The 6,381-nt window shown below is 47.4% G+C and overlaps 1 protein-coding gene across 2 annotated transcripts in view; it reads right to left on the reverse strand.

Annotated features, from left to right (window-relative positions):
• Positions 1 to 6,381, reverse strand: part of PRR5 (proline rich 5) — a 77,772-nt gene that overhangs the window by 70,244 nt on the left and 1,147 nt on the right. The window lies entirely within an intron of this gene.

Raw genomic sequence — 6,381 nt, forward strand, 5'->3', positions numbered from 1 at the left:
ATACACCCACTCAGCTCCTGGACACCTGAGAGAAAATCCATGGGTGCCTTCTGCTCATCCCACAGAACTAGGAATTCATGAAATGGCTCAGTTAACAGCAGAACCACAAAATGGTCCACTTATAACACGGTGGGGTTGTCTATATTCAATGGTGCAGAGCAGAAAAAACAGCAGTTCTAAGACTGCAGCCTCGGGCACACTTACTCGGGAGTAAGCCTCACTGTACCCAGCGGGACATAACTTCCATAGACAGGATTGAGCTGAACATAATATATGCCCTGTTAAGCAACAGATAATAGAGGTTTATGTTAATAATTAATTGCATGTATCAGAATTCAACCTGTGATATGGCAATAATACTGACCTACTTTACAAAGTTGTTGATTTGGAACACTCTAGAAAGCATTAGGGGATATCTACACTTAGGCTGGGAATGTGGGTTTTGCCCATAGCATTGAAGTCCAGAAGTGAGCCTCCATAGAGAACATCACATCTTGCCTATAAATCAATAACTGCATGCTCATACACAGGGGTCAGCAAACTTTTTCAGCAGGGGGCCGGTCCACTGTCCCTCAGACCTTGGGGGGGGGCAGACTATTTTTTTGGGGGGGGGGACGGACAAATTCCCATGCCCCACAAATAACCAGAGATGCATTTTAAATAAAAGCACACATTCTACTCATGTAAAAACACACTGATTCCCGGACCGTCCGCAGGCCAGATTGAGAAGGCAATTGGGCCAGATCTGGCCCCCGGGCCTTAGTTTGCCTACCTATGCTCATACACATCTTCTTTTCCTTTTCTAGTTCAAATTCCTGCTCTAGCTAAGATTTGTCAGTTCCCTCTATAATGCTAATAAGATTTGTTATCAATTTGTTACTAAAACTCTTATTCAGACCTTAGTTTTTCCTCAGTTTCTGTAAAGCAATTGTCATCATGGGTTATTTTATTTATTCCTTGCATTGATATCCCACCCATAGCTGCCAAGTACCCCGTTTTCTCTGGGAAAACCCCGATTTTACTTACCTTTTCCCGGTGGTCCCCCGTATCACTTCGTCTCCCGTTTTTCTCCGTTATTTTCTACTGCCGGCGGCCATTTTTTTTCTTTCCGATTTGCCCTTCTATGGGCACCAAAAATGGCCGCCGCCGGCTTCAAAAGTCGCATCTACGCATGTCCAGAAGTGCATAGACGCAACTTCCGGAGTCAGCGGCGGCCATTGTTGGTGCTCATAGATGGGCGGAGCGACACCGGAAGTTGCGTCGACGCACTTCCTGACATGCGTACAAGCGACTTTCGAAGCCGCCGGCGGCCATTTTTTGTGCCCATAGAAGGGCAAAGCGACACTGGAAGTTACGTCGACGCAACTTCCGGTGTCACACAGCTGCCGTTCCCGGATTCTGCAGTCCGGGACTTGGAAGGTAAGGTGAGGATGTGAACCCAGGTCTGAGTCCAACATTCTAACCACTGCACCACACGGGCTCTAGTGCACCTCCACTGATGCTTTTAAGCCTTTTGCACACAGCATTAGCCACAATCCGTATGTAGTTTCTTGAGAAATGCTGCTCTTGGAACTTGCAAATACAACTTGAAACCCAGCAAGGGGAAATGACCTCACTGCGTTTTAAGCTGCGAATGGGTACATCGCCTAAGCCTCTTCATGGTATTGCTGATGGCCCTCTATCTTGGTTACTCTCTTCCACAGTCCCTCTGTTCATCAAACACAACTCCTATTAAAGCTCCACTTCCTTGTGCTATTTCTTGCCGTCTCTCTTGTGGCCCCTTATATATGAAACTCTCCCCCCTGAATATGTGGCTGACCTCTTTTCTATCTCACTTTAAGAAATGATTTAAAAATTAAACTTAAGTTTAGGGTTGCCAGACTCAATAGAGGACAGGACTTCTGTGCCTTTAATTGCCCTGCTCTCTTTTGAGTCTGGAAACCTTAAAGAGAAACCAGCAGACCCTTTGTTTAATTTCCAAGCAAAGGGTCTGCTGGTTTCTCTTTAAGGTTTCCAGACTCAAAAGAGAGCAGGGCAATTAAAGGCACAGAAGTCCTGTCCTCTATTGAGACTGGCAACCCTACTTAAGTTAAGTGAGAAGCCAGCTGGTCATTTCTTTTAAGACCATAACTTAAGGCTGATACAATGATAGCTCTTTTGCTATGCTCACGCTTCCCAATATTTGCCTCTGCTCTATAGGTTTCTCAGGTGAGTAGAGCCAACATGCATCATAGAATCATAGAGTTGGAAGAGACCACAAGGGCTATCCAGTCTAACCACCTGCCAAGCAGGAAACACCATCAAAGCATTCTTGACATCTGGCTGTCAAGCCTCTGCTTAAAGAACTCCAAAGAAGGAGACTCCACCACACTTCTTGGCAGCAAATTCCACTGTCGAACAGCTCTTACTGTCAGGAAGTTCTTCCTAATGTTTAGGTGTTTAGGTGGAATCTTCTTTCTTGTAGTTTGAATCCATTGCTCCGTGTCCGCTTCTCTGGAGCAGCAGAAAACAACCTCTCTCCCTCCTCTATATGACATCCTTTCATATATTTGAACATGGCTATCATATCACCCCTTAACCTTCTCTTCTCCAGGCTAAACATACCCAGCTCCCAGCTCCCTAGCCATTCCTCATAAGGCATCATTTCCAGGCCTTTGACCATTTTGGTTGCCCTCTTCTGGACACGTTCCAGCTTGTCTGTATCCTTCTTGATACATCCTTCATAAAGCCAGCTCTTAGATGGGCGTAGTGCTGCGTGCCTATGAACCCAAGGGCTTCTGACATGAGAAAACTGGGCTGTTTTGAGCTTGTTAAGCAAATGTCCTTTCAGATCCCACTATCTGAGATCCATTAATTTTGCCAAAGCAGGGGGAATTAGATACGGGGGGGGGGGGACATGAATGTCACAGTTGCCCGTATTCAGCATATAGCATATAAATGAAGTAAAAGGCACCTTTGCAGGTGTATGCACCTGACCCCATTTTGCCTGCACATCATGAATGAGTGAAACAATGACATTGACTTTAAACTGAAAAGTACTTAGAAAAGTTTTGAAGAAGCAACACACAAGCATTTACAAACAGATCAACAAAAAACGACTGCTCCACAAAGACACTGTCAGGAAAGACTGGATCCATTTCAGCCACCCTTCCCATACCCAACAACAAATATCTAAAACCTCAGGAGGAGGAATAGTTAATAAGAATGCAGTTTGGTGAAAATATTTCTTTAAAGCTTCATCTGAGGCTAGAGCTGTTCACTGAGTGTGACGCAGTCAAGGCACCCCCATGTTTGTGTTCTGCTCCTCTCCTCTGTGATATTTAGGAAACAGTCACCCCATGTTCATCCCACCAGTATCAACATGGGTGGGAAAACATGCAACATGGCACACATAAATCTCTGGTCATTAAACGTTACGGGGGAGAAGCAGGAAACTTCATGTCACGTGTAATGTGGATTATCAGCCTGACTCTGAAACAGCCTCAAAGGCACTGGACAGCAAGGGTCATGGGGTGTTTTACTCTGAGTAGACCTACTGAACTTAATGAGCAGGACCAAGCCAAGTCCATTAATGTCATTAATTTAAAACATCACTGAATGCTCAACTCACAGGGTTTTAAGCCTCCTGTACAGCTGTTTCGTGCTTTTTACATTTTCTAACATAAATATATTGGGTGGGGAGGGGAGGATCAAGAAATCTGAAATGGCAAACAGAACAGGAAAAACATGTAAATGTAAATTTAATGAGTATGTTGTTCTAAATTTGTTATAGCAGCGGTGAGGAATGCCTGGCTTAAAGGCTAATTTGGGTACCAATTTAGCTTGCAAGACTGTCAGGGCCGGCTCTACATAGCCCCCCGGTGGCGCAGTGCACCACGGCGGGGGGCTGGTAAGCTGGGTGCTGGCCTGGCAAGGAGGGCGCCGCGCGGCAAAGCCGCACGGAAACCAATTGCGCCCTGCGAGGACGGGGCGGGCAGCGGAGCAATCTCTGCCCCTCAGCACCAGGGCGCGCGATCTGCTGAAGACGGCCCTGAAGACTGTCTTCTTTAAATCACACCTACCTGCCCTGCACAGGGCATCAGGTGTGGGGCAGGCGGAAAGTGCCAAGCAAGAATTGGGAGCCTTAAATTGCTCCCTTGGCAAGTTTTTCCCTTGGCGAGAGGGATGATGGGTAGGTGCATCTGATGAAACATTTGGGGGGGGGGATGAGAGAGGGACTACAGTATAATAGCTATAGTACAATTGACCCCACCCTGGTAAGAAGCAGAGACACCACTGCCAAGAGGCCAACTCTGTTGTGCTGCCCTGCCAGCCTCTCCTGACCGGCACCACACATTTAAGGCAAGAAAAGCTACTAATATAAAACACCCCTACAGTAATCATGGAATCATCTGCCCCACATGCAATAAAACAGGGGTCAGCAAACTTTTTCAGCAGGGGGCCGGTCCACTGTCCCTCAGACCTTGTGGGGGGCCGGACTATATTTTGGAAAAAACACACCATGAATTCCTATGCCCCACAAATAACCCAGAGATGCATTTTAAATAAAAGCACACATTCTACTCATGCAAAAACACCAGGCAGGCCCCACAAATAACCCAGAGATGAATTTTAAAGAAAAGGACACATTCTACCATGTAAAAACACGCTGATTCCCAAACCGTCTGCGGGCCGGATTGAGAAGGCGATTGGGCTGGATCCGGCCCCAGGGCCTTAGTTTGCCTACCCATGCAATAAAATATATCTCTCCCATATCAGTATCTACAGCCACTATAGCCAGCCCCTGTAACTCTCCAACTGTTTGACTTCTCCTGAGACAGATGGATGCCAGAATTGTAGAGCTGGAAGGGACCCCCATGGCAGGGGCGTAGCCAGGATCAAAACTAGGGGGGGGGGGCAAGCCATGGTCGTTCAGGGGCGGGGCCAAGGCACGGAAGGGGAGGGGCCACAAAGTGGCCGGGCTAAAGGGCCAGCGGGCCTGATGACATCGTGGCGGTGGCAGCAGGGGCCACCTTGTGCTTCTGGGGCTGGTAGCATTGGCGGCTACCCTGCTTGGCTGGAGAGGACGGGAGGGTCGGGCAGGCGAGAGGGGGTGGCAGGGCGGGCAAGGGCGAGGCAAGACACGGCCGCAGCCACGACGGCTCCGAGGCGTTGCTGCATATCAGCATAATATTTCAACCATGGTTCAAGCCCCACCTTAGGAAAAAAATCCTGCATTGCAGGGGGTTGTACTAGATTCCCCTTGTGGTCCCTTCCGACTACAATTCTATGATTCTATTGATATATTACCATAGCATATGCATCATTCTGCTTTCTTGAATTGTCCTACTCCTAGGCATAGCAGCCAACTCCTAGAGGCCTAGGTGCCCCCCCAATTACTGGTAAATACCGTATTTGAAAGAGTCATCCCCCCATGTTGATGGGCTTTCTATGTGGGGCTTATCTGCCCCCCCCCCCCCGTATTTTATTAAGGATGGAAGAGGGAGGGAAGGAAGGAAGAAATAGAGAGAGGGATAACTCATATTTGTGGGTGCCTCTGGGTGACGCTGTGATGCTGGAACTCTGCATGTACAGAAGCCTTGTAAGCAGCTTTCTCTCTGCTTGATTTACAGCAGGCACGTCCAACAGGTAGATTGTGATCTACCAGTAGATCACTGGATGTCTGTGGTAGATCACTGGTAGGTCACTGGCACCCCTAAAAAAAGCTCACCCAAAATTTTCCTCCTCCCTCAAAAAAGTTGAACTATGACCTGAAGCCCTAAACAAAAATGGGCCTCCCTCCCTCCTAAAAGAAGCTCAACAAGTTTGACCTAAACCCAAAAAAACAGGGCTTCCCTTCCTTTAAAAAAACTCAACAGCTTTGACCTGAACCCCCCAAAAGGGGGTAGATCACCCCCAGTTTTAAACTCTGAGTAGATCAGAGTCTCTTGGGAGGTGGCCACCCCTGATTTACAGTATACAGATGCAGGAGGAGGGGCAGACTGGAACACCAATGCTTTTTATAAACATCACTGTGTCTGTCAAAGCTACAGCACCCCCCTTTCTTATTCACTTCTTTTTAGCCTTGCAGAGCCACCTTAGTCAAATTGAATCCTCTGAGTCTGCACCCTCATTAAATCGCCAATAGAACTCTTAATGCTCCTGAATGCTCATTAAGAACTCCCACTTAAGAACAATAGGGTGTAATGGTCAGCTATTGAATCTTGCCTGGGGATATCTGCTCCATTGTCTTAACTGCTTAACTACTGGTAGCCACTTTGCTTTATTTATTTGATGTGTTTTTGTTACTGCTGTGTCCCCCCCCCCCAGCAAGCGGAGACTTAGCTGCTCTTGCTAAAGCAAAGCCCTTTCCACTTCAGTTTTTGGAGGGGAAAAGTGCTG

The sequence above is a fragment of the Zootoca vivipara genome, chromosome 5 (genome assembly GCF_963506605.1).
Source record: "Zootoca vivipara chromosome 5, rZooViv1.1, whole genome shotgun sequence".
Classification (NCBI taxonomy): Eukaryota; Metazoa; Chordata; class Lepidosauria; order Squamata; family Lacertidae; genus Zootoca; species Zootoca vivipara.